Genomic DNA, 27,744 nt, shown 5'->3' with positions numbered 1-27,744 from the left:
TGGGACAGGAGGAGGTGGGAACCGGCTGAACCGTCAAAATAATGGTTTAATGAAAACTTAAACAAAAAGACACAGAACACAAATGCTGTTCTGTGTCTTCTTATTTTGTGTATACTTTGAGATCAGCTCCAAGATGGCGCCGAGTATGGCTGCTGCGCTGCGAGCTCCGACCCAATATTGCAGTTTTTTGTTTATTTTGTCTACAATTCTTGTTTTGTTTTTTTGGGGGTTTTTTTTTGTTTGTTTTGTCTTGGATGTTGTCTGCCTTATTGTCTATGATAGCAAACACTTTTGGACATTGGTTCTGCAATAGCACACCGAAAACAGGACTTTAAATACTTCAATGCTGACCCGCTGTTTACAAACACGACAGCGGAGCCCTTTGTCTGGGCAGCCTGGCCACGGAGATGCAGCCAGAAAAGGGGAAGGAGAGCCGGCATTCTCGTCAGACTAAGACAAATCGACCCCCGCTACCCAGCATTCTACTGGCAAATGTTCAGTCTCTAGACAGAAAGCTCAGTGAGCTGAGAGCGTGGATCTCTTTCAAACTTGGATGTCTGCGGAGATTCCAGACTTGAACCCTTGGGGTTCTCAGTGCACTGAGCAGACAGAGTGAAAGACCTCTCGGGTAAAAGCAGAGGTGGTGGTATATGTTTTATGATCAACAAATCCGGGTGTGATCAGAGGAATGTACATTCTATCAAGTCTTTCTGCTCTCCTGATCTGGAATTTCTCATGCTTCTGTGTCGGCAATTCTGGCTACCGAGGAAATTCACAGCGGTCATTATCACAGCTGTGTACATCCCCCACAAGCAGACACAGACCGGGCATTCAAGGAACTGTATGGGAGTATAAGCAAGCAAAAACCCACACACCCTGAGGCCGCATTCATTGTGACCGGGAACTTTAACAAAGCCAACTTCAAGTCAATAGCACTGAAATACTACCAACACATCAGTTTCAACACATGAGGGGACCGGGTTTTGGACCATTGCTACTCTCCCTTTTGGGATGGCTACAAATCCCTCCCCCGCCCACCATTTGGCAAATTGGACCACTCTTCCATTCTGCTTCTGCCTGCTTACAGGCAGAAACTGAAACAGGAAGCACCCGCCCTCAGAACAATACAGTGCTGGTTGGACCAGTCAGATTCTATGCTACAGGACTGTTTTGATCATGCAGACTGGGAGATGTTCCGGTCAGCCTCTGATGACAACATTGAGGTCTACACTGATACCGTAATGTGTTTCATCAGGAAGTGCATAGATGATGTAGTGCCGATCAAAATAATATGGATCTACCCTAACCAGATACCATGGATTAACCTGTTACCTGGCACCCCACTTTGGTGAGGAATGGGGTAAATGACATACCCAAAATAAAAGGTCCCTCTGACTACACACATAATCAAGTATCTTTAGAAAGCTAACACTTGAGACTTTACTATGAAATCTTCAAAGTTACACAATCTGTTACTAACACAGAGATAAAGAAGTGCAAACACAAAAGAAAAAAAGAAGAATATCATATTTCACACTTATTATGAAATACACAATGCTGTGAGATAGACACATAAAAACATAACAGGCTAAAGCCCTAAGTCTTACCAAACTATGTTTCAGATTTGAAGGTGATAGTAGCAAAAATGAGCTTTCTGTAAGCCTTTATCTAAGTGCTTGTCTGGGTGCCTTTCGGAAAGGCCAGCGTTGTGAAGGAAACTGAGCGCACGCGTTTGAATCTTCCAATAAGAAGTGTTCTCACTTATGAAATGATGCTATAATTTATGCAAACTATCAACACCCACATATTGGCATATTCGTAATTTCATTGGTTACATGTCTTCATAAATTACAACCCTCTAGAGTGCTATTGGTAGATTTTTTTTAACCAAACAAATTTGCCTATGCATGAACAGATGTCATCAGAAACAGCTGTTCTCATGCGCTATTTTCTAAGGGTATGTTTACACGACAATGATGTACTAAAAACGGAAAGGTTTTCCTTTGTGTTTTTGAAAAGTTTCGCGTACAGACGACAACATTATCAAAATGATCCCCGTTCACACGGATCCGTGAAAACTACTAAAAATGCTGTATTATGCATGCCAGGCCAGTAGTTGGCGATGTCACTTTGTAAAGAAACCTGTGCACATAAGTATTCTTCCACAAAGCGGTGAATACAAACAATGAAGATCTACACTTTGCTGGAGAAGCATCAATAAACTCAAAATCTTGAGCAGCTCAAACACAGTCCTGTAGTCCGCCATTGTAGTTTTGTATGTCTCGCGCGTTGTTTTGAAGTACTCGCGCGCATGCCTATAGACTGAACACGTAATACGCGTGCGCATGATGTCATCGTTTTCACAAATTCGCGTTTTTGTGTGTTTACATGGAGACGATAAGGGCATCGTTTTCAAAAACTTGCACTTTGAAACCCTTTTCAAAAGTTTGCATTTTCAGGCCCCAAAACGCCGTTGTCATGTAAATGAACAGACAAAACCATAAAAAGTTTTCAGTTTTTAGTTGAAAACGTTGTTGTGTAAATGGCCCCTAAAACTATGAAGCCAGTTTTATTCAGAAAATGATACTTCTGTTCCAGACACTCTACTTAACGCATTTATATGGTTTGTTTTATCGAAGGGCAGGTTAGATGCGAATAGGTTGTCGAATAAAAAGGATGATGTCATCGTTTTAACCGAATTTCATGATGTAAACAATCGAAGTTCTATGGATTTTTATACAAGTTTGCATGTTTTTTGGCAAAGATTTACTATGGATGTCGTGTAATGGACTACTGCAGTAAAATCAGATGGATGTCATCATTGCTGGATCAAAATCTACATTGCCATAACAAAAACAAGGTAAGGACTTCCTGCTTTGTTGTTGTGTTGTTTATTGTGCACTCTTTACACAAAATAAGAAATCATCAGCTGAAAGTAATTTATATTGATCAATGCTTTCATTGGAAGGAATCTGCAGCCTTAGATCTTTTAAATGGTGTATTGGTTGACCAGATTACTTGATAAAGCGATACTGTACACGTGCTGATTATAAACAATTGAAAACAAAGGCCGTCCATGGTCTTGGGGAAAAAACTAGCGATGTTCTTGTGGCACTTAATGCGCGGACCTCCGCTTTTCATTTCTGGAATGCGGAGGAGCATAAACAAGCCAGTTATGAACTATCAGAGCAGCCAAACGCCAGTACAGGGACAAGATTGAAGGAAAGTTCAACACCACCAACTCTAGAAGCATGTGGCAGGGAATTAATATCATCACGGACTTCAAAGGAATAAAAACTCCGCTGTGAACACCGCTGCCTCTCTCCTGCATGAGCTTAATACCTTTTATGCTTGTTTCGAGGGAAATAACACCGCCCTCGTGTAGAGAGCTCTCGCAGCCGAAGCTACAGAGGTTATTTCACTTTCTGTCTCTGTAGCAGATATAACCCGATCCTTCCGAAGGGAGAATATCTGTAAAGCAGGTCCAGACGGCATTCCGGGCCATGTCATCAGGGCATGAGCGAATGAACTGGCTGGTGTTTTTACAGATATTTTCAACCTTTCCCTCTCCTTGTCTGTGGTACCCACATGCTTTAAAACGTCCATCATTGTGCCTATACCAAAGCAATCCAAAATCACTTGCTTAAATGTCTGGCGTCCTGTTGCTCTGACCCCTATCATCAGCAAATGCTTTGAGTGACTAATCAGAGATTACATCTGCTCTGTGCTGCCTGCCTCAGTGGACTCACTGCAGTTTGCATACCGCAACAACCGCTCCACTGATGATGCCATTGCATCTACACTGCACACTCTCTCCCACCTGGAAAAAAGGAACACATATGTGAGAATGCTGTTTGTAGACTACATCTCAGCATTCAACACCATAGTGCCCTCCAAGCTTGATGTGAAACTCCGGGCTCTGGGCTTAAACAGCTCACTGTGCAGCTGGATCCTGGACTTCCTGTCAAGCAGATGCCAGGTGGTCAGAATGGGCAGCAACATCTCTAAAAATCAACACTGGAGCCCAGCAGTGCTGTGTTCGCAGCCCACTCCTGTATTCCCTGTACACACATGACTGTGTACACAGCTCCAATGCCATCAAGTTTGCTGATGATACGACGGTGGTAGGTCTGATCACTGACAATGATAAAACAGCCTACAGAGAGGAGGTGCACACTCTGACATGCTGGCGTCAGGAGCACAACCTCTCCCTCAACGTCAGTAAGACCAAGGAGCTTGTGGTGGACTTCAGGAGAAAAGACAGAGAACACAGCCCCATCACCATCAATGGAGCACAGGTGGAGAGAGTCAGCAGCTTCAAGTTCCTTGATGTCCACATCACTGAGGAACTCACATGGTCCGTCCACACCGAGGCCGTTGTGAAGAAGACTCACCAGCGCCTCTTCTTCCTGAGACAGCTGAGGAAGTTTGGAATGAAACACCACATCCTCACATGGTTCTACACCAGCACTGTAGAGAGCATCCTGACTGGCTGCATCACTGCCTGGTATGGCAACAGCACCGCCCTCAACCGCAAAGCCCTGCAAAGGGTGGTGCAAACTGCCAGACACATCATCAGAGGTGAGCTTCCCTCCCTCCAGGACATCTATACCAGGCGGTGTGTGAAAAAAGTTCGGAGGATCATCAGAGACTCCAGCCACCCGAGCCATGGGCTGCTCTCACTGCTACCATCGGGCAGGTGGTCTCGCAGCATCAGAACCTGCACAAGCCGACTTCATGACAGCTTCTTCCCCCAAGCAATCAGACTTTTGAACTCTTGATTGCTCATGATACATATATCAGCACTGCACATTATTAGCCTCAGACTGGACCCACATTTTATACTTCACTTAATAACACACTGGCAAATGTAAGCACAGCGTAGTTATAGTGGGAAACTAGCAGCTGTACATCATTGCACCATTAGCTAGGTAACTCCTAGCCAATCACATGTAAACCATTGCTTTATAAGTTTGCTCACAATCTATCACATTGCTGTTTCAGTGTGCTAACACGGCAACCTCCACCACCCCACCACCCCACCACCACCAGTCGAGTCCCGTCCTGCATGGGGGTAGGCTCCTCACCCCTGCCTCCTATCACTGACAGGATATGACGGTTCGGAGTACAACTTCTTCGGACCGCCAGACGGGGCTTACGCCAAAGAGAGACATTACATTTCTGTTTTATATTCATCAAATAAATGTCATCTTAAATTTCACTCAGGTCTGCGAGTCTTCCTGATAGAACTGACAATCAATGACAGCTGAATGTCAACACAACACTTCATATTTATTTCCACTGACTACATGGGTGGGTGGGGGGGTACATTGTATTTTTATTGTATACAGTCTTCTTATTTTGTGTATATTGTATATTATTTTTATTGTATACAGTCTTCGTATTTTGTGTATATTGTATGTTATTAGGTGCATATTGTATATTGTGTTGTGTAACAAGATGTGTAAACTGTGTTATGTGTAAATCAGATGTTTACTGTAATTGTCATATTGCTATGTTGCTTGGAACCACACCCAAGACTTTCACCCACTGTTGCACTTGTATATATGGTTGAGTGACAATAAAGGGATTTGGTTTGATCTGATTATAAAACAAAACACATTCCAGATTAACTTTTTTTCTCATTCATGTATTTCCAAATATTTTGGCTATTAAGTTTAAATACAAAACTAATGTATTGCAATGACACAGAGTAGGAGATAACAGTATTAGGGTTTAACATATCCAGGGGCATAGGCCCCTATTGCTTTTGTAGCTTTTCTTCTTCTATTTATTCTTCTGCAGCCCGTAGAACTGTATGTAGGCAAGTGCTGAAATTTGGCACACGGATAGAGGTGGATATGATTAGCCTCCTTAGCAAATGTGGGACTCTTGGACGAACTTTTTAGCACCACCATTACTTCAAAAATTCACTTTTCTTTTGCACATATCTTTTGAACTATGTGGCATAGAAACACATATTTTGTTTTATTACTCTCCTCCTGATGATTCAAATGGACCTCTTAAATTAAAACTCTGCCCATTACAGTGACTGCCATCTTAGATCATGAAATTTACAGTTTAAACATTTCACGTCATTCAAACTTTGTCCAATTAACCCAGACAATGGCTTACGATGATCTCCAGACCGAGCCGCACAGAACTGACAAAACTGCATTTTTATTATTCGCAATTGTTGGAAAGTTATGCTAACGCAAAATTAAAGATGTTGACGTAAAATTGGATGTGAGGCTATATCTTGGCAGTGCTTTTTCCCATCAAAACAAAACTTGGTATGCTTCATAAGGACCATGATCTGAGGGTACAAAGTCTGATGACAGTGCCACCTATGTGTCTAGAAAGGTTAAAAGTGGCTATGTATACACGTAATTTTGAACTGTTTGTCCTGAAATTAAAGAGGGTTGTGTCTATATATTAGAGGTCTGCAGCCCAACCCGAGCCCGATGGGACCCAATAACCCGACGGGTTTCGGGCCAGGTTCAGATCAGTTTTTCCGTTCTGTTCCACATCAGCTAAAAATCACCTCAAGCTCATCTAATGCTTGTATGAAAAAATACTTTATTGTATTTCATGTATTCATGTTTAATATCATTCAAAATTTATCAGTGTGACTGCTACTTTGGTCTTATCTCCACAGCAGTCGAATATTTCGACTGCACAATATCAATATAGCACATTGATCAGTGGAATTTCCTGTAACCAGAAATCCCCGTAGTGAATTCATCTTTGAGCATTAGATGTTTTGTATTGATTATTTCTGAATTGATTAATTATATAATTGGCATAATGCATATTTATACGAGTAATACATTGTTAAACTTGATTCTATTCAGACTTATTCTGAAATTATTGGCTTTGGTAGATCAGGTTAAATTCATGTTACCGCAAATCTGCGATCAGGGTTAGTACATACTAAGACCCAGTATTTGATGGAGCATGAAGCATATCAACTGGGATCTTAGCTTTTTGATTAACCATTTGGCTTTAGTTAAGAGTAATAGACTGTAAAGGCTAAAAGAAAATACTATTTGGGACAATTTAATTTTGATCAACCTGACCAAATATTATTAGTCATGATCCCTGTTAAATGCTAATATTATTCTAGTCAAGTGTAATAGGAAACTATAGAACTAAACAAAACTACTATTTGGGTAATGGTATGTTGGTCGGCCTTATCCTGATAGTATTAGTCATTCACCTCTGCCTAGAGCTAATATTACATTAGCTCAGTGTATACAGATCTATAGAACTAAGCAACCCTAATATTTAGAAATAGATAAGCTGTGGTAGTAATCATTCTGAATTGTATTAGTCCTTTTCTTCTGAATAAAACTGAAGAGTTTGTGATCGTGGGATCCGTGTACACAGCTGGCATGTGACCCTAAGCGGCAGGATTCAGAATGAACGAGTTCAATTTAAAAGTAAGAAATGACTAGAATAATCAAGTATTTAAACCTAGATAAGATCTCAAATAATGATCAATAATACTTGGAATCTCAACCTAAGGCCGAGGTCTAATACAATTGGAGTCATATCAAATTCTTAATGGAGTCAGATTTGGGTCTTATCTAAAATCAAATAGTTTAAGATGTAAAACCACATGCGCACAAAAAGACAAACGCACAGATACCTTCCCCATTCCCTGGATACCGCCATTGGGCCAGCAAGGTAGGTTTTTTACACAGCAATGGATAGTTTTAAAAATTCTGTTGACAATTTGAGTCTTTACATTGTGCATACTTCTACTTAGGCTGAATTACATTGCAAAGTTCCTGCTAAAATCCAAAACTTCTTTTTTCTATCAACAACATTTTTTCAGTTATTTGTCCCGTACTTGGCTGGTAGAAAGTTGGCAAACCTAGCTATAATGCAATCTCATGCATGAGGCAGCACAGTGATTGGATGGAAGTGTTCCTCCTCATGAATAATGTGAAGATTTGCTCAGAATCTAACATTGTACACATACTCTCAAACCAATCACATCTCAGAATTTACGCATATACTTCACATTTTGATGACATTACTTCGACCTTGGTTTTTAAACAAAAACCTGAAAAATAAACCACTTTCCTCTTAGTATCAAATATAATGAATGCTATCATTGTTTTCAGTGAGATGCAATATATATATATATATATATATATATATATATATATATATATATATAATATAATATATTATATATAATATAAGGTGATTGGCTCTTTTACCTGTAAGGCAGGACTTACCTTTTACACTTGCCATAAATGGTGTTCAAATTTTTCCCATTCTTTTTAATACAAGTGCTTCATTTCAGGCTAAATAGTCTCTTCTTTATCTCACTTTATATCATTCCATCCAGTTAGATAAAATTAAATAAATCGATATGAAAATGTCCACATTCCTAAAGACAGTTAAAAATATCTTCACAAAAATATAACTTCAAAGTTTAATCCCACATGTAAACTAACTCGTGATCCCTCACTGAGCAGTGGCTTACTTTCCACCATGTTAGGTTCGACTCTTTTAGGTTTTTCAATAATGAAAAACCATTGTGTACATGATAAAGTTATAATTAATAAAGTTTAAGTGCATGTGCTTGATCAGAGAAATCGACATGCTGCTTCCAGTGTTCATGTTCCCTGAAATCGACCCCATTCTGCCGAATGACAGACAAGTGACATCTACCATGAGACATTTTTGCATCTATTTTAATATGTTCACTTTTTCCTGTGGTTCTACTAATAGCTTGTTGCGCGACAGATCTTTGAGACATGGTTTCTGGTCCTGTGGGATCCAGCAAAAAAATCACGGTTACATAACCAGTGCTTGTCAACCTTGTTCCTGAAGGCCTCCAAACACTGCACATTTTGGATGTCTCGCTTTTCTGACACACCCAATTCAGGTCTTGGAGTCTTCACAAATGAGCTGATGAGTTGAAACTGGTGTTTAATTAGGGAGATATCCAAAATATGTTCTGTTGGTGGGGCCTCCAGGAACAGTGTTGAGAACCACTGACAAACAATGGTGAGTGCAATTTGGATGTTGCATTTTCGCTCTGAAATAAATTTTACTCCACTGACGGTTAGGTTTAGGGTTGGGGATTGGTTAAGGGAGGAGAGTTAGTATAATATGCATTTCAGTTGACTCTATTACATAATTTACAACTTAAATACAACTCATTTTTGATGCCACCTTGTGGACATTTCACCTCCACAATGCTTCCAGCTTCGGCCACTGGGGGCAGTGGTTTGAATTTCGGTAAGCACAGACCAATTTTAGCAAGAGAACTTTCAACTTCCTGTTGCCGAATTCACAGTGCAATCAGTCTGTACTGAAAGTCTGGTATACCCTTTTTTAGAAATCCGGAGCCCGAAACACCTCTGGTCTTTGAAAAAAGACCAATGAAATTTGCATACCACTCCCCCGAACATACGGGTATAAAAGGAGCTTGTATGCAACCACTCATTCAGATTTTCTCTTCAGAGCCGAACGGTCGATGTTCACTGAGCTGAATTACCACGGCTGTTCATTCACCTCTGCTGGATCTGACGACGCATTTCAGCGGCTTCTCCCCCCCTCTGCACTGGTGCACTGCAGAGAATGCCCCTGGGCGCTTCGGCAGAAATAAAAGAGTATATTCTAAATAAAGCGTATATTTCTCTAAAAGAGCGGCACACACGGATCGTCTTTTTAAAGACGCGTCTTTTTAAAGATGCCTCTCCGTTTGTGTGTTATTCCTGGTTGCGGTCATTATCTCTTGCCTTCTGATGGTCATGATCGATGTCTTTCGTGTCTGGGTGCTACCCACATGGAGACAGCGTTCGTGGATGGATCATGTACTCATTGCGAGAACATGATCATGGCAACATTGCGGTCGCGGCTTGCCTTCGTTAGAAAGCATGCCACCCCAGCGGCTCCCCGCCTCGGTACTTCTACCTATGGGTATGAGGCCAGCGCAGCTAGCACTGGGGGCGATTTGGGGACCCCAATGGGACCACCTCCGCCGGGTATCCCCCCGCGGACCTCCCATTCCCCAGCACACTCATCTGCCCCAATCGGGCTTCCGGATGAGTTCGTCAGCTCGTCTCATAGTGAGTTCGACCTCTTGTTCAGAGCCCGCGAAGGTGATGAGCTCTCGAGCGCAGCATCGGAGAGTGGGCTCATCCAGTCGGACGCAGAAGCCTCAGCTGGGCTCCCCCCTTCAGGTACAGTTGCCCAGTCACAGGCTGATGCGGAGATGACGGACATGCTTTCCCGGGCAGCCACGAGCGTCGGGCTAGAGTGGAACCCTCCACTCTCCCCTGAACCCTTGCAGCTCGCTCACAGCCATGCCCCGCCCCAGTTCCTTTCTTCCCGGAAGTGCACGAGGAGCTTACAAGGTCATGGGAGGCACCTTTTACTGCCCGATCCCGATCTTTCAGCTCCCCTGCCCTCACTACCCTTGATGGTGGGGTGGCCAGGGGCTATTTGGCGATCCCCCCAGTGGATAAGGCGCTCGCGATGCACCTATACCCACAAAGCGCTGCCACCTGGTGCTCCAAAGCTCCCGTCCAAGGCCTGTAGGTTTACATCGTCCCTGACGGCCAAAGCCTATGGTGCCACTGAACAAGCCGCCTCCGCCCTACACGCCATGGCTGTCCTGCAAGTCCACAAAGCCAAGGCGCTAAAGGAACTGCACGAGGGTAGTTCCGCACCAGGATTGATGCAGGAGCTGCGCTCGGCGACTGACCTCGCTCTCCGGGCGACGAAGGTCACGGCACGGTCTCTCGGGCGGGCAATGTCCACCTTGATGGTCCTAGAGCACCACCTTTGGCTCAACCTGGTCGAGGTGGGAGAGGCCGACAAAGCACGGTTCCTTGGCACCCCCATTTCCCAGGTTGGCCTGTTCGGCAACACCGTCGAGGACTTTGCTCAGCAGTTCTCGGTGGTGAAGCAGCAGACGGAGGCTATCCGGCACATCCTGCCCCGGCGCAGCTCAAGATCCAGCACCCCGTCTGCTCATCGCCAAGGTGTCCCCCTACGGTGACTGCACTGGCTCCGCTGCAGCCCGCCCCTGTGTCCCGGCCACGGCGTTGGGCCCACCGCAGGAAGCAGATGCCACCCGTCTCACGGCCGGCCACCAAGAACCTGCGAAAGGCTTCAAAGCACCCCTGAGATGGGCGACCCTGGGACGACGAAACCCGATGCTCTGGAGCTGGTAAGCGGACCACTCCATCCCCCGGTGGAGGGCCGGGAAGAGAATCTTTTGTTACCTTTTCATTTAATTTTGCCATATGCCCAAATGGCTGCGGTACCCAAGAGTTCAGCAAACGAGCGGTTTCCTTGTTCCCTGGGTCACATACTCGGTGCGCACAGCCGTCATCACGACCACCATCAACCATTCTATTTTGGCAGGTTTGGCGCTCCAAATCCGCCCCAATGTGACTGTCTCCACGGGTCACGAGGACAAGCCTCTTCCTCCCCCCCATCCCAGGCTGTTCCGGGGGTGGTCACAAGGAGCCAGGTAAGTGCCTCAATGTCTCTGAACTCTGAACCTTAGGCTCTGCCCCGCCGCGAGGCCCCACCCTCCAGTACGTCCAACGAGATTGTCCCCTTGGTCCCCCTCGTCCGGAGCTTGGACGCGTGGTTTGCGCTTTCCAACCTGTCGTGATGGCTGGTCCGGACCGTCCGACTCGGCTACGTGACTCAGTTCGCCAGGCATCCGCCCAGGTTCAGCGGCATCCACTTCACCTCGGTGAAGGGTGAGAACGCCGCTACCTTGCACGCAGAAATCGCTACCCTCCTACGGAAGTGTGCGATAGAGCCTGTCCCTCCGGTCGAGATGAAGAAGGGGTTTTTCAGCCCCTACTTCATTGTACCGAAGAAAGGCGGTGGGTTGCGGCCAATCCTGGACTTGCCAGTACTGAACCGGGCTTTACACAGACTCCCGTTCAAGATGCTGACGCAAAAATGCATTCTAGCGAGCGTCCGGCATCAAGATTGGTTCGCAGCGGTAGACCTGAAGGACGCGTACTTCCACGTCTCGATTCTACCTCAACACAGACCCTTCCTGCGGTTTGCATTTGAGGGTCGGGCGTATCAGAACAAGGTCCTCCCTTTCGGCCTGTCCTTGTCCCCTCGCGACCTTCGCAGAGGCAGCCCTTGCCCTGTTAAGGGAAGTAGGCATTCGCATCCTCAACTATCTCGACGATTGGCTAATCCTAGCTCACTCTTGGGATGTGTTGTGTGCACACAGGGACCTGGTGCTCTCAAACCTCAGCTGACTAGGGCTTCGGGCCAACTGGGGAAAGAGCAAGCTCCTCCCGGTTCAGAACATCTCTTTTCTCGGCTTGGAGTTAGACTCAGTCTCGATGACGGCGCGCCTCATGAATGAGTGCGCACAGTTGGTGCTGACCTGTTTGAAGGCGTTCAGACAGAAGACAGCAGTTCCACTGAAACTCTTTCAGAGGCTCCTGGGGCATATGGCATCCTCAGCGGTGGCCACTCCGCTCGGGTTGATGCATATGAGACCGCTTCAGCACTGGCTCCAGACTCGAGTCCCGAGATCTCCAGGCGCGTCGTGGTTACGACAGACGCCTCCAAAATGGGCTGGGGCACTGTATGCAATGGGCACGCAGCCACCGGCTCCTGGATGGGCCCATGGCCACGTTGGCACATCAACTGCCTTGAGTTGTTTTCAATTCTGCTCGCCCTGCGGAGGTTTCGGCCGCTGATCCAGGGCAAGCATGTGTTAGTTCGGACAGACAACACGGCAACGGTGACATACATCAACCATCAAGGTGGTTACGCTCCTGTTGTATGTCACAACTCACCCGCCGTCTCCTCCTCTGGAGTCAGCAGCACCTCAAGTTGCTGCGGGCCACTCACATCCCGGGCAACCTCAACACTGCAGCGGACATGCTGTCATGACAGGTTACCCTCAGGGGAGAGTGGAGACTCCAACCTCAGGTGGTCCAGCTGATTTGGAGTCGATTCGGGCAGGCACAGGTAGACCTGTTCGCTTCCCAAGAATCCTCCCACTGCCCGCTCTGGTACGCCCTGACCGAGGCACCTCTCAGTATAGATGTGCTGGCACACAGCTGGCCCCCTGGACTATGCAAATATGCATTTCCCCCAGTGAGCCTACTTGCACAGACCCTGTGCAAGGTCAGGGAGGACGAGGAGCATGTTGTCCTGGTAGCACCCTACTGGCCCACCCAGACATGGTTCCTCGGACCTCACGCTCCTCGTGACAACCCCCCCCCCCCCCGTGAATTCACCTGAGGAAGGACCTTCTTTCTCAGGGACGGAGCACCATCTGGAACCTGCGAAAAGACCTCTGGAATCTCCATGTCTGGCCCCTGGACGGGATGTGGAAGACTTGAGTGGCCTACCACCCGCGGTGGTAGACACGATCACTCAGGCTAGGGCCCCCTCTACGAGGCGCCTGTATGCCTTGAAGTGGCGTTCTTCCCGATGCGAAGACCCCCAGAGATGTGCAGTCGGATCAGTGCTTTCTTTCCTGCAGGAGAGGTTGGAAGGGCGGCTGTTCCCCTCCACCTTGAAGGTGTATGTAGCCGTTATAGCGGCACACCACGACACAGTGGACGGTAAGTCCTTAGGGAAGCACGACCTGATCATCAGGTTCCTGAGAGGTGCCAGGAGGTTGAATCCCTTCAGACCGCACCTCATTCCCTCATGGGACCTCTCTGTAGTTCTTCATGGTCTACGGAGAGCCCCCTTTATGCTCAGCTGACTGCAGGGGCTCAAGGCACTCTCTTTAAAGACTGCCCTCCTGACTGCGCTCACTTCCATCAAGAGGGTAGGAGATCTGCAAGCGTTCTCTGTCAGTGAAACGTGCCTGGAGTTCGGTCCAGGCTACTCTCACGTGACCCTAAGACCCCAACCGGGCTATGTGCCAAGGTTCCCACAACCCCTTTTAGGGACCAGGTGGTGAACCTGCAAGTGCTGCTCCAGGAGGAGGCAGACCCAGCCCTGACGTTGCTGTGTCCGGTGTGTGCTTTACGCATCTATTTGGATCGCACGCAGAGCTTTAGAGTCTCTGAGCAGCTCTTTGTCTGCTTTGGTGGACAGTGGAAAGGAAGCACTGTCTCCAAGCAGAGGATCGCCCACTGGCTCATTGACACAATAGCAATGGCATATCACGCTTAGGACGTGCCGCCCCCAGCAGGGCTACGAGCCCATTCTACCAGGAGTGTGGCGGCCTCCTGGGCCTTGACCAGTGTTGCCTCTCTAACAGATATTTGCGGAGCAGCGGGCTGGGCAACACCCAACACCTTTGCGAGGTTCTACAATCTCCGGGTGGAACCGGTTTCGTCCCTTGTAGTGGCAGGCACAAGGAGGTAAGTCCGGGACAGCTGCCTGGGTGTATCGCTTGCGCATAGTGCCTTTCACCTCCCCTGAGCTGAAGATGTGCGCTGTTGACTCCCAGTGGTGTTCACAAACTGTGTTCCTTGGATGACTTCCTCCGAGCCCTGTGGCAGACGAGTTTGCAGAGAAACTCGCTGCCGGCTATGTACATGTGCTAACTAGCCCTGTACTGGGGTAGGTGCTCCGCATGTGTCGGTTCCACATAGGTAACCCCATGTGACATATCTTCCGCTAATTTGTTTCCCTGTTGGTAAACTGCGTCTTCCTTGTTTGTCAGTCACCATGTTTGTAGAAACTCCTGCCCCGTAGGGTAGGACCTACCATGGGACTTCTTCACATGACATACTTCCGACAAAGCTCGGCAAGACCATGTGACTCAAAATACCCCCCCGGGCGGGGTGCGGTCTCCGCGGTGTAACGCCCCCGACGTAGACCTGGTGGCCCCAGTCGGTTAACAAATTTCACTCTTTTTTTTGGGGAGAGGAAAAAAAAGAGAGGATAAGAGGCCACGACTGGGTTAGCCTGTCTCTATCTTTTGGGCAGTCGACTTGTCCCCGAAGGGCCGTTCGACACTCATAACAGCATTGGGGGAGGTTACATGTCGGCCTGGTGTACTGGCTATGAGGCACACAGTGGTCTGCCCGTCACACACTGCCAGTTCACTTAACACAGTTCAGCCAGTTGTGGCATTTCGTATAGGGACCCCTAGTGTCACTACATCGACACAATGTCTCATTCCCTCCATCAGGGAACGGAGGTTACACAAGTAACCAGGACGTTCCCACATTTCACACATGTAAGATGATATTGAAGCACAGCAAATCGATAGACTGAGAAAAGGAACTCCATGTGCTCTGCAAATTGATTAGTCTATTGATGTGGGATGTCAAGCCCAACTGTTGGTTTTTATCCTCTACATTTGGAAGAATGAGATCATTGAAGACATTTTGGGGTTCTTTAGTTTGCCACAAAGATTTTTGAGATTTACGAAGTGCTGAATGGATACATGACATCAAAAGGACTTTTCTGGGAGAATTGCATTGGCATATGCACCAAAGGGGCTAAAGCAATGATGTGGATTCATTGCAAAAGTTAAGCTGGTGGCATCCAATATTGTGGCAAGCTTTCTGTTTTGCACAGAGAAGCACTCGTATTAAAAGAGCTATACCCAGATTTGAATGAAGCACGGACTTCTTTTACACACAGAGGTCAGCTGGCTCTTTCGTGGATCCATCTTGCGAGATGACCCATTTTTATCTGATCAGAATTTGAACTTGGCCACACACTTCATGTATCCTGTATGGAATGCAAAACTTGCATACTTGGCAGATGTTTTTGATGAACTAAATAAACTTGATCAATATTATGCAGGGCATGCAGATGAACATCCTAGACTTGTGAGACAACATCAACGGATTTACAGAGAAGGTTCGACGCTGGAAAGAACGTGTGAGAAATGGAGTGATGGCTACGTTCTCTTGCTACACAGACTTGAATGACTGAGAGACAGTCCCTGACAAAATCTGTGCTCATCTCACTGTGATTGTTTATGTTTTCGGTAAGTTGGTGCCAGACGAGCAGGTTTGAGTATTTCTTTAACTACTCCTGGGATTTTCACGCACAACAGTCCCTAGAGTTTACTCAGAATGATACCAAAAACAAAAAACATCCAGTGAGCGGCAGTTCTGCAGACATAAACACCTTACTGATGAGGAAAGGCTATGGTAACTCAGATAACCCCTCTGTACAATTGTAGTGAGCAGAATAGCATCTCAGAATGCACAACACATCGAACCTTGAGGCAGATGGACTATAAAAGCAGAAGACGACATCAGGTACTTTAGTAGGACTGTGGTGTTTCTAATAAAGTGCTCAGTTAGTGTATTTGAGTCATGACAAAAAAACTTTAAACATCATCATGTTTAATACAATCAGTTAATTTAACAGTGTATCTGCAAAAAACAACAGAAGTCAAACAGACAAAAACACAATATTCAGTCACTGAATTTTGGTCCTCTTCAATAATTAAGAATTCTTAACTGGAATCTGCACTGCTAAACACAATGATCCTAGTGTCACTGTCCCACAATAGACAACAATCAGATGCTACATATTTCAGTTGGCCAGGCTTTGTAGTGTGGTCTTCTAGAATGTTTGCTTGAAGAGAGCCAGTTCTTTGCACATTTGCTGGAATCAAATCTGTGCTGATTCTAATTAGATCTTCTGTAGTGGATACATGCAGACTGCTTCTAATGGAGTTTTTAATGCTGTTCTATGCTGAGAATCCTCTCTTGCACTGTGCAGATAATATGGGAAGAATCAGCATCATCTCAACAAGGTGCAGTACAGTATGTTCTGAAAAACAGCAACAACTGAACCGATTAAAACCAATTCACCTTAAGTTAAAAAACTGCAACGTAAAGAACTGTTGAAGTGGACAAGAGTACATTAACTTGTAGTCAACATTGTTGGGCTCTTTGGAGGACAGTGTTTGCTACAAGCTGCTGTAAGACTTATTCTTGAAATTGTCTTAAAAGTGTCTTCAGACTTTTCAACTCCTCCTGAAATTCATCCTTCTGGCATCCGGATCTAACCCCATCAAAGCACATTACGAAGCAAGTTGATTGACAAATGATAGCATCCAGAAACATATAATGAAAAATATATCTAAAATATAATGGCAACAACTTGCCTTTGCAGTACTTCTTGAAAATGATGTAGGAGAACATCAACTTGCTCACTGCCATAGTCCTGCAGTTCATCATCTTCTGGCCATGTGTCATGATTAAATATTTTGAAAGAGTCAGTTGCAGTGTATGATGGACACTGGCCCTCTTCGTTTATCAGGCTACCAAAGCGAGCGTGCATGGAGGCCCTCAAAAGCAACAGAAATTACAGCACTGATATGCTGCTTTATGTATGGTTCCCTAGGCCACCAGGTTGGATCATTCCCGATACGTCACCAACCAGTGGCACACCCTGTAAGAGAAAAAAAGAAAGGAAGAAAGAAAGACTGTATTGGGGCTTTTCCACTGCACGGTAGGGCTCAAATCGACTCTGCTCGCTTTTTGGGGGTTTTCCACTGTGGATAGTACCTGGTGCTAAAAAAAGTATCAGGTACCACCTCGGTCAAGGTTCCAAGCGAGCCGAGCCGATACTAAATGTGATGTCAAAACCTTGCTGATCACTGATTGGTCAGAGAGAATCGTCACCACCAGCGCCACTGGATTTGCAACACGGGACATCAACCCGCTAGTTTTAAAGTTTCATTTGTTCACGTGACTTTCAAATTGTAAAAAGAAATGGCTGTGCGCAAAACCATGCCGTGGTCAATAAATGAGGTGCAGACGTTCCTCTCGTTAGTAGCCGAGGAGAGGATCCAACGAGAGCTGGATGGGGGACACGAAACGAAAAAGTCTTTCAGGAAGTGTCTAAGCAGTGGTGGCGTAGCGGGCTAAAGCACAGAACTGGTAAGCAGAAGGTTGCTGGTTCGATCCCCACAGCCACCACCATTGTGTCCTTGAGCAAGGCACTTAACTTCAGGTTGCTCTGGGGGGATTGTCCCTGTAATAAGTGTACTGTAAGTTGCTTTGGATAAAAGCGTCTGCCAAATGCGTAAATGTAAATGTAAGCAGCTGTTGGCCACACATGGCTACCAACGGATCTACCAACAGTGTAGGGAAAAGTAAAAAAACTTAAAAGTGACTACAGAACCATCAAGGATCACAACAGCCGGAGTGGTTCAAACAGAAGAAAGTGGAAGTGGTTCTACCAAATGGACGCTATCTATGGCAATAGACCGACGAGCAATGGGAGGGAGAGTGCCCTGGCCATGGCGTTGTTGGAGTCCACGATGGAGGATGGTACGTTCCGTTACATTAACTCTATATTCTGCTTGAAAGCTTCACTTTATTTAGTTGACCAGCTACGGGAAAGCTTGCTTCTAAAACAACCAGGCCAATTTAACTGTTACACTTGTGTAAAATCACCATGCAATAACTGCTTAATGCAGCACAATGAGCTAGTAGCTAACAGCTAGTGGTCGTGCTATTGTTTATGGTCAGTAATGTTCTTGAGTTGTTGTTGCTAGTTTGTTTTGTGTCACAGTAATTCGTGCAATACAAGCAAATTGTACAAACTTTCTTTTTCAGTTTCAGATGTGTTTGTGTCGTGTTTAAGATGATGTCACGGCAGTAGAGGCGGCACAACTATGACGATCAGCCTATAATCCCACCCACGTTGAGGCTGCACTAAACTGCAGTGGAAAAGCAAGCTCAGAAAAGTAAAGCGAGCAGAGTCGAGTCGAGTCGAAAAGTAACGTGCAGTGGAAAAGTGCCATAAGAGATAACTGTGCACTGCAGCACATTTGCCTGAGAATATTACCCTGTTCAGAAAAATCAAAACACAACACATTCTGACCCTAATCTTGTTCCTAATCATCTTAAACTAGATGGAGATCATACACTTTAGCTACTATTGGATTTTTGCACTGTAGATTAAGAAGTGCCAGTTCTAACATAGCCAACAAAAATATACATTTTCCTAGTAAGATTTACTTAATTTTTATTTCGCAAGTTTTTGCACACATATTTTTAAGCAAAAATGTACTCAGTTTATTTCATTAAATTAATAAAAGGTTGTGAGTAAATCTAACTTGATTATTCTACATAAGATTAATTATAAGTTATGAGAAAATCTAATTTGAACATTTTATGTTAAATGTATTAAAATGTATGAGTAAAAATAATTTGATAATTTTATGTAAAATGTATAAAGTTATGAGTAAATTTAGTTTGATAGTTTTATGTAAAAGTTATCCATAAATCTAACTGATCGCTTTAATAGGTAGAAGTTTTAAAAGTATTTATTTATTTTTTTTTTTACTTTGATATAATGCATTTATACTTAAGTAAAGTCATTTTGTCATTTTACTTAAAGTACACAACATGGGAGTAAAATAAGTAACCTTTAAGTTAACTGGGCATACAATAAATCATAAATAAATAATAAAAATACAAACAGTAATTGCATTAATGCTTTTACCAAAACAAAACCAATACTTAGACAACATCTGCACAATCAAGAACCATTTATACTGCAGCAAGAGATGTTTGGATTGAACCATATGAAATAAGAAACCGGTGCTTTAAATGTATGGTTACTGACTTGCTCATCTCTGAACCAATTTGGCTTCACTATAATTCAGCTTAGTTTGAATTGTTCCAATAGTTTATATAGTTACATCCATAACACAATTTTTTTATTTTGTTTTTTATTTCATTTGCTCTAAAGCTAATGACACGGAAGAGTTAGTCCAGAGAAGACTGGTCTGTCAAGACAAAACAAGTAACACATAACAATACAATGTAAGAAATACAAAGTATAAAAATGTTGTAAAAATTACAATATAATGTAATAATAATAATAATAATAATAAAGGTTAGAACCTGATGAGTAATATTTTGGTAGATTGTTGTTTTTTTTTTAATTTTTATTTATTTTATTTTTTTTCACATATAGCTTAAGACAATATTTTAGCATATATTATGTTGCATGCAGGTGAAAAAGGTATGGTTTACATTAAAATTGGTTAATTAAAAATCATTTAACCAATGACAACAATCATAATACAATATTACTGTTTAACTGTATTACATTGCAATAATGTATTTCAGCATTATTAGGCATGGTTCAGCAAATCAGGTGTAACAGAACAGTGATGCGTATCCCAAAAGCATTGTTAGCCAACTATGGTCGTAAGTTCCATCGTTACCAACATAGTTCAACGATTTGGCATTTCCCGAAACCGTAGTTCCAGCAAACATTCGCAAACTGGGTCGCAAAGTTGTGTAGTTGGAACTACAGCTCTCCACCTGTGGTTAGAAGCATAGTTCCTTGTTAGTTTGCATTGCTGATGTCATTGATTTCGCCACAGCTCAGGTGTGTTCTGTTCAGAGTTATCACCCCAGTGACCTATTGCTTTCAAAGACTTCACCATCCACACTGAGAGCTTTGAATGGCTTGAAGTTGTGGTGCTCAAAGTTATTTTTATTGGAAATTCAGTTTGAAATATTCCAGTGTGACTGTCACAATTGTTCTCCCTTCGAAGTACCCTCCAAAGGCATTATTTATGACGTTTGGAACACACAGTTGGCTTTATTTCCACGTAGAAAAGGTGAGTTATTTTATTATTTACAAGCAAATATAATTATTACAACATTTTCCAAAGAGAAATTTAGCATATGGCTATATATGTAGAACACAATATGCATGTTAATGGTTTTCACTGATATAAAAATGTATATACTGTATGTACAGTACATACATGCAACATATCTGCAGTACTTTGAGTATAGTGTCAGAAAAGCACTGTGTAAAATTCGTTCATTTAAATATTTCAAAATATTACACTTTTATATATGTAAATCATAAATTCCCAAACCACAGTGTAATTTTTATATCCAATATGCCCAAATAAATGAGCAATAATTGTAGAAATATACATGTATGGCCATATATCTGATTTCTGTATGGGATAACATGTCTGTGTAAGTGGTTTTGTGTTTATTGTGTCATGTTCACATAAGTACAATATAATAGAATATGTAATATTCTCAATAGGCTTTGTTATAGAAAACAAATATATACTTCTTGTTTTCAGTAGTCTTTCAGTTAATGTTTGCAGGAGAAAAAAAACATAGACCAAGGTAGGAAATTATACAAAATGTTTATTAAAACAAGTTATGTCAGTCAGATGAAATAATAGAAAATACAGTAACCAAACTGTGTTTAAAAATGAAAAAAGTAACCAAACATTTTCTCAATTAAAGGTTCTCTGACTTCTGCTCCTGCAGGATGCCTTCTGCCTTGATGTGGGCTCAATGGATCTTCATCATCAGCAGCACTACCAGCATGACCCCCTCTTCCTCCTCAGGAAGTTGAACCAATTTCCAAAAATCTCAGATACTACACTTTAAACATTCATACACTACATGACTGAGTGAAAGTGTAAATTGTAAGTGCATAGTGTATAGTGTGCCATTTGGGACACAGCTAAATGGATTGATCTCAGCAAAGACAGTTTTCTGCATCAGACATTCGTGAACGATGAATGTGAAACAAAATAAAATTTGGCTGAGCCCTGCTATTACGTAACCTTATCCTGAGCTTACAGAAAAGGCCCTAAAAATTCTCTTGCCTTTCACAACTACATATTTGAGTGAGAGTTTTTTCAGCCCTGGGATCCATAAAAACAAAGCAATGAGTAAGGCTTGATGTAAAAGATGAGATGAGGGTATGCCTGTCAAAGACTGTCCCCAGAATTGATGACTTATGCAAGGCTCACCAGGCCCACCTGTCACGTTAAAAAGTATGCGCCATATTCTGTCTACCAGTGTATATAAAAGTTTTTTCAGTTAAGTTGAAAAAACAAACAAACAGTTGTTTCAGTTAAGTTGCAAAGAAATGTTACAAGTTTATTCAAATATAATAAAGCTTACATTATAATACAGATTAAATGATATTTTGAAAGATGTAAAAATTATAGCCTAAAGTAAAATGTAATAATTGAATGCAATAGTTTACTTATAATACGAATTAAAAAATATACTGAAAGATAATAATATGTAAAATGTTATAACTTATAAGAAAAATAAATGTTCCTGAAGTGAACATGCAAATCTGTAACCAAAAATCTCAGGTACTTGAAGTAAATATTTTAGGTCAAAGGGGTTCAAGCTGACAAAAAAGTTTGGGAACCGCTGATCTGAAGCACCTCTCTGACATTCAAACTCTAACTATACTGGTATTTAATGCCATCTTTCCCTGTTAGTTAACCCCGGGTCATCCTGAGCCATGCCGTTCATACTTCATTAAGGCAGTTAATTTCATGCTCATTACATCAGTGACACAAGTACAAACTAAGGCTGAAACAATTAGCCTACGTTATCAACAACGTCGACAATAAAAAATTGTCTAAAAAAACGTTGTTGGTAATGTTGTTGTGGCAGCTGGGGCGTGGTCGAGCGTCCGTCCGGAGAGAGAGAAAGCGGTAAGGGCACTTACACCTGAGCTAGATTATGTCTAACACCTGTCTCTAAATCCAGTGAGCATGGGGAGAGTGGCATATAAACGGCCACGCGACCAGCAGAGAGGAGAGAGAGTCAGGCACAAGGGAGCCTACAGTGCTCGTGGAAGCCGATGTGTTTATGTTTGTGAAGCTAATGTGTTCACGTTCGTGAAGTTAATGAGTTTGAGTGCCTATGTGCCTCTGAGACTGTTGAGCTTGTGAAGCTGTAAAGCATTGAAGTGGCCGATTAAAAGCCTTACCCCCGCTTCCCTATGTCCTCCTTTCCTTCTGTTTGTGGAGTCCTTCACACTGGTGCCAAAACCCGGGATTGAAGTTGGAGGAATTATGTCCAATGGAGTCCTCGCAGTTGGTAGAGATCCTCCAGTCCCTCGCCGGCCTACACCAGTCCCACCAACAATCCCTGCTTGAGCTTCGCCAAGACCAAGATCGCCGGTTCTTAGAGATCCTACGAGCTCAAGCAGAGGACCGGAGCCTCTTCAGCCAGGAGAGAGCCCCGGCCGCGACCCCGGACAACCACAGCCCCCTGCCCCCACCCACGCTCTTGAAGATGGGGGCGGAAGACTACCCTTCCTTGATCTTTTCGAGCAAACCACGGAGATCTGGGGGTGGCCGCATGACCAGTGGGTGGCAAGGCTCTTCACGTTGCTGTCTGGGGAAGCCCAGCTTGCTGCTCAACAACTGCCAGCAGATAACTTCCTGGCTTATGAGGACCTGAAGAAGTCCATCCTGCAGTGGGTTGGCCACAGTCCAGAACAGTACCGCCAGCTCTTTCGATCCATGAAACTGGAGAGGACCGGCCGCCCGTTTGCTTTCTCCCAACGGCTCCAAGACGCATGCCGGAAATGGCTGCGACAGGGATCGTGACATCGTGGGATTGACCAGGTGGTGCTGGAGCAGCTAATCTATCAACTGCCAAAAGGAACGGCGGAGTGGGTCCAGTGCCACTGCCCGGCGTAGGTGGAGGACCATATGGCGGCGTACCCGAGGGATGAAGAGCCCTCCTACTCTCTCTCCCCTCCCCCTGTGTTCCCCATTCTCTTCCCCCTCCCCTCTCACTCTGCTCTCTCTCCAGAGCCCCGCGGAGGCGAGAAGCCCCGCTAATATTAGTCAGTAATATTGTTCTAGTTCCTAAGAGTGTCGGGTCTGTACGGTTCTGTGTGGATTATAGAAAAGTCAACACAGTGTCTAAATTTGGTGCATACCCAATGCCTTGCATTGATGAGTTGCTCGATTGGTTAGGCAATGCTCAATTTTATACGACAAAAGGTTATTGGCAGATTCCCTTGACACCAATTTCCTGTGAAAAAACAGCCTTCTCCACACCGTTTGGATTACACCAATTCATGACGCTTCCGTTTGGTTTGTTTGGGGCACCAGCCACGTTTCAGCACCTCACGGACCGAGTCCATCATCATTTATAGTAATGATTGGCAGCGGCATATGCAGCATCATCTGAGGGAGGTTTTGAGGTCGCTGCAACGGGCGGAGCTCACAGCAAATCCCAAGAAGTGCGCGGTTGGGTAGGTGGAGGTACGGTATCTGGGGTTCCACTTGGGCCACAGCTAGGTACGTCCCCAAATTGACAAGACTGTGGTGATTGCGACCTGCCTGAGACCCAAGACCAAAAAGTGGATGAGACAGTTCCTGGGGCTGGCTGGCTATTACAGGAGGTTTGTGCCTAATTATTTGGACGTCACCAGCCCGCTGACTGATCTCACTGAAAAGGGGGCTCCAGTCCCTGTCCAGTGGACAGAGCAGTGCCAACAGGTATTTACACAGATTAAAGCCACACTTTGTGGGGGGCCGCATTTACATGCACCTAATTTCTCTCTCCCTTTTGTATTGCAGACGGACACTTCAGACAGAGGGCTGGGGGCCATACTCTTGCAGGTGGTGGAGGGGGAGGAGCGCCCGGTGCTCTACATCAGCCGCAAGCTCTCCTTGAGGGAAACAAAGTACAGCACCATGAAAAGGAGTGTCTGGCCATCAAGTGGGCAGTCCTCACCCTCCACTACTACCTGCTGGGGTGGGCCTTCACCCTCTGCTCGGATCACGCCCCACTCCAATGGCTCAACCACATGAAAGATACCAACACGCGGATCACCTGGTGGTATCTGGCTCTCCAGCCCTTTAAATTCAAGGTGGTCCACAGACCGGGGGCACAGATGGCTGTTGCCAACTTCCTTTCTAGAAATGGGGGGGTAGACAGGCCGGATAGTAAGGGCGCTTACATCTGAGCTAGATTATGTCTAACACCTGCCTCTAATTCCAGTGAGCATGGGGAGAGTGGCATATAAATGGCCACACGACCAGCAGAGAGGAGAGAGAGTCTGGCACAAGGGAGCGTACAGTGCTCTTGGAAGCCGATGTGTTTGTTTGTGAAGCTAATGTGTTTACGTTCGTGAAGCTAATGAGTTTGAATGCCTACGTGCCTCTGAGACTGTTGAGTTTGTGAAGCTGTAAAGCTTTGAAGTGGCCGATTAAAAGCCTTACCTGAGTCTGGAAGAAAGGAGAGGAAGAAAACACAGTCACAGTCACAGTCCAGATACACTGTAAACTTTCCAAAAAGCTTCAAGTGATGTAGATCGCAAAGTATGAGGAAATTATACAAAAATACAAAATAAGTAAATACAGAAGCACTCTTATTGTGGAATAAGTGGAGCCAGAGCTGCTGCTACACTTAAGCAAAATTTGCGTGTCGAGCATCTTTAAAGGAAACTTTCCAGCATTACATCTTTAATGCAGTTATATTTAATGTGTTATAGCTTTATTAAAGTTTAAATAATAAGGCAGCAGGTCATCTAAATAACTACAAACTCTGAAATTGGCATTTCTCTGTGCGACTTAATGAATCATAATATATTTGTCACTGTGCATTTCTTATCGTGAAGACAATTGTCAATACACAGCTTTATTAATAAGAGAGTTGTTTTTTGTGAGTTAAAGATGGATTGAAGTGAACAAAAAGGTGAGAGAGGGTAGTCTTCGCCCCGTTATACCAACATGATCACGCTTTAGCCTCTGGAGGCAGTATTTTCAAATTCGTTCAATGTATACTGATTTCAGCTAAAGAAAAATCAGCACACACTTGCCAATTTTTATGTGAGATCAGGCTTATTATATACTGTAACAAAATAAGTTTTTGATTTGTTTTTGTTTTGGCTTGTTTTCCAATATAAATATCTAAAACTTCTTTAAAACAATGTACATTTATTTTAGCAGCTATACTGCAAAAGAAAAAATTGTTATCTGAGATTGTTGAATATGATATTAAAAATACAAATATTGGGGGGCCTGTGTAGCTCAGAGAGTACTGACTACCACCCCTGGAGTCATGAGCTCGAATCCAGGGTGTGTTGAGTGACTCCAGCCAAGTCTCCAAAGCAACCAAACTGGCCCGGTTGCTAGGGAGGTTAGAGTCACATGGGGTAACCTCATCATGGTCGCGATTAGTGGTTCTCGCTCTCAATAGGGTGCGTGGTAAATTGTGTGTGGATCGCGGAGAGTAGCATGAGCCTCCACATGCGGACTCTCCAAGTTGTAATGCATGACGAGCCACGTGATAAGATGCGTGGATTGACTGTCTCAGAAGCGGAGGCAACTGAGACTTGTCCTCCACCACCCAGATTGAAGTGAGTAACCATGCCACCACGAGGACCTACTAAGTAGTGGGAATTGGGCATTCCAAATTGAGAGAAAAGGCGATAAAAAATAAATAAATAAATACAAATATTTTAAAATATCTAAAAATCCTTTAAAAAAAAAAAAAAAAAAAAAAGATGCATTCACTTGAAAAGCAGCAAATAAGATATTTAGACTTGCTTTTAGAGAATAGATCTTGAATATATGTTGTCTTTACTGGACTCGCAGAAGTATGACCAAGTGAAAAAAATACACTTATATACAAAATACACTTATATTTAAGATACATTCTCTTAAAGCAAGTCTTAATATCTTATATGTTGCTTCTCAAGTAAATGTATCTTGTTTTAAGGATTTTTAGACACTTTAAATGAAAAACAAGACAAAAAACTTGATAACAATAGGAGTTTTTGCAGTGAATTTTTCACTGAATTAAACTTAATAAAAAGTATTTATTTCCTTTAATTCAGTGAATGTCATTTAGAGGTATTTTTAAAAGATGATTTTGTTCTTTTTTGTTGTTAGCAAGCACATTTAATGCAACGTTTTAAGTTGTGGCACAAGCTGAATAGTCGGTTAAGAGCTAATGATTAATCGTTGCAAAAATTGCAGAATAGTCAAATAATCGTTCTAATAATCTTTAGATTAGTCGATTATCAAAATAATCATTAGTTGCAGCCCTAGAACAGACTGCCTGTTTCACTAAATTATCATACTCGACTCCTGAAGAGTCTTTTCAGTGGACGAGTCATTTTGAGCTTAAATGGATCACTGCCTCTAATCACCTACTGACAATCAGAAAATCAATGGCTTGAATCAAGGAAAGGGGACCACAAGAATGTCACCAGTCATCTATTTAATGTGTGCATCATTCCAACATACAATTCCTGATGGTGTAAGAGTGACATTCAGTAGTTGTGGCATTAAGTATGGCATAACGTACAGTCGGCCTGACATAAATTGCTTATACTGAATAAATAAATAAGTGCATATGAAAGTTCTGTTCCAAAACCTAGTGAGCTGCCTATGTAGGCAGCATTTTAAGACATTAGGCACACTCCTGACGCAAATCTCTTTATCAAAGTTTTGTACCCAAATATGATGCTTAAAACAGAATGCAATATTCTACAAATGAAGTGCTCTATCACAGACTGTAGCCTAGTGTCTACAGAATATGCATTGGTTTATTGCAACCAGAATGTAGGCTTAAAATATCCTGCCTCCATTCAGATGGAGCAGTGACAAAAACTCATGAACTTTGCATTAGCCTGCTGCTATGAGTCCATGGAAGTAGAAGACTGGAAATTTACACAGAGGAAGTAGAATGAAGCCTGGAAGGAAGGTGTGTGTGGGTGTGTATGTGTTTGTGTCTCATTAGTTCTGTCTCTAGCAGGAGAAGCACCACCCTTCTTGTTGATGCAGCGTTGCCCTGAAGCGCACATTGTGATGTTCCATTCTGGTCCTGTATCGAGAATGTGACAGTGTGTCAATGTAAATGCATTCTTCCTCTGCAGCAACACAATAATGAGGCCTATGTGTCAGACACTTTTCAGCTATTTTAACAATGTGGCAGTGCCTCGGGTCTGGGTCTAGATGGGTCCAAGCCCACTGTCAACAACGTTTTGCCCCCTATTCCATAA

This window comes from Myxocyprinus asiaticus, chromosome 14 (genome assembly GCF_019703515.2).
Source record: "Myxocyprinus asiaticus isolate MX2 ecotype Aquarium Trade chromosome 14, UBuf_Myxa_2, whole genome shotgun sequence".
NCBI classification, from domain to species: Eukaryota; Metazoa; Chordata; class Actinopteri; order Cypriniformes; family Catostomidae; genus Myxocyprinus; species Myxocyprinus asiaticus.
The sequence above is the reverse complement of the archived record's forward strand: the minus strand, read 5'-3'. Positions refer to the sequence as shown.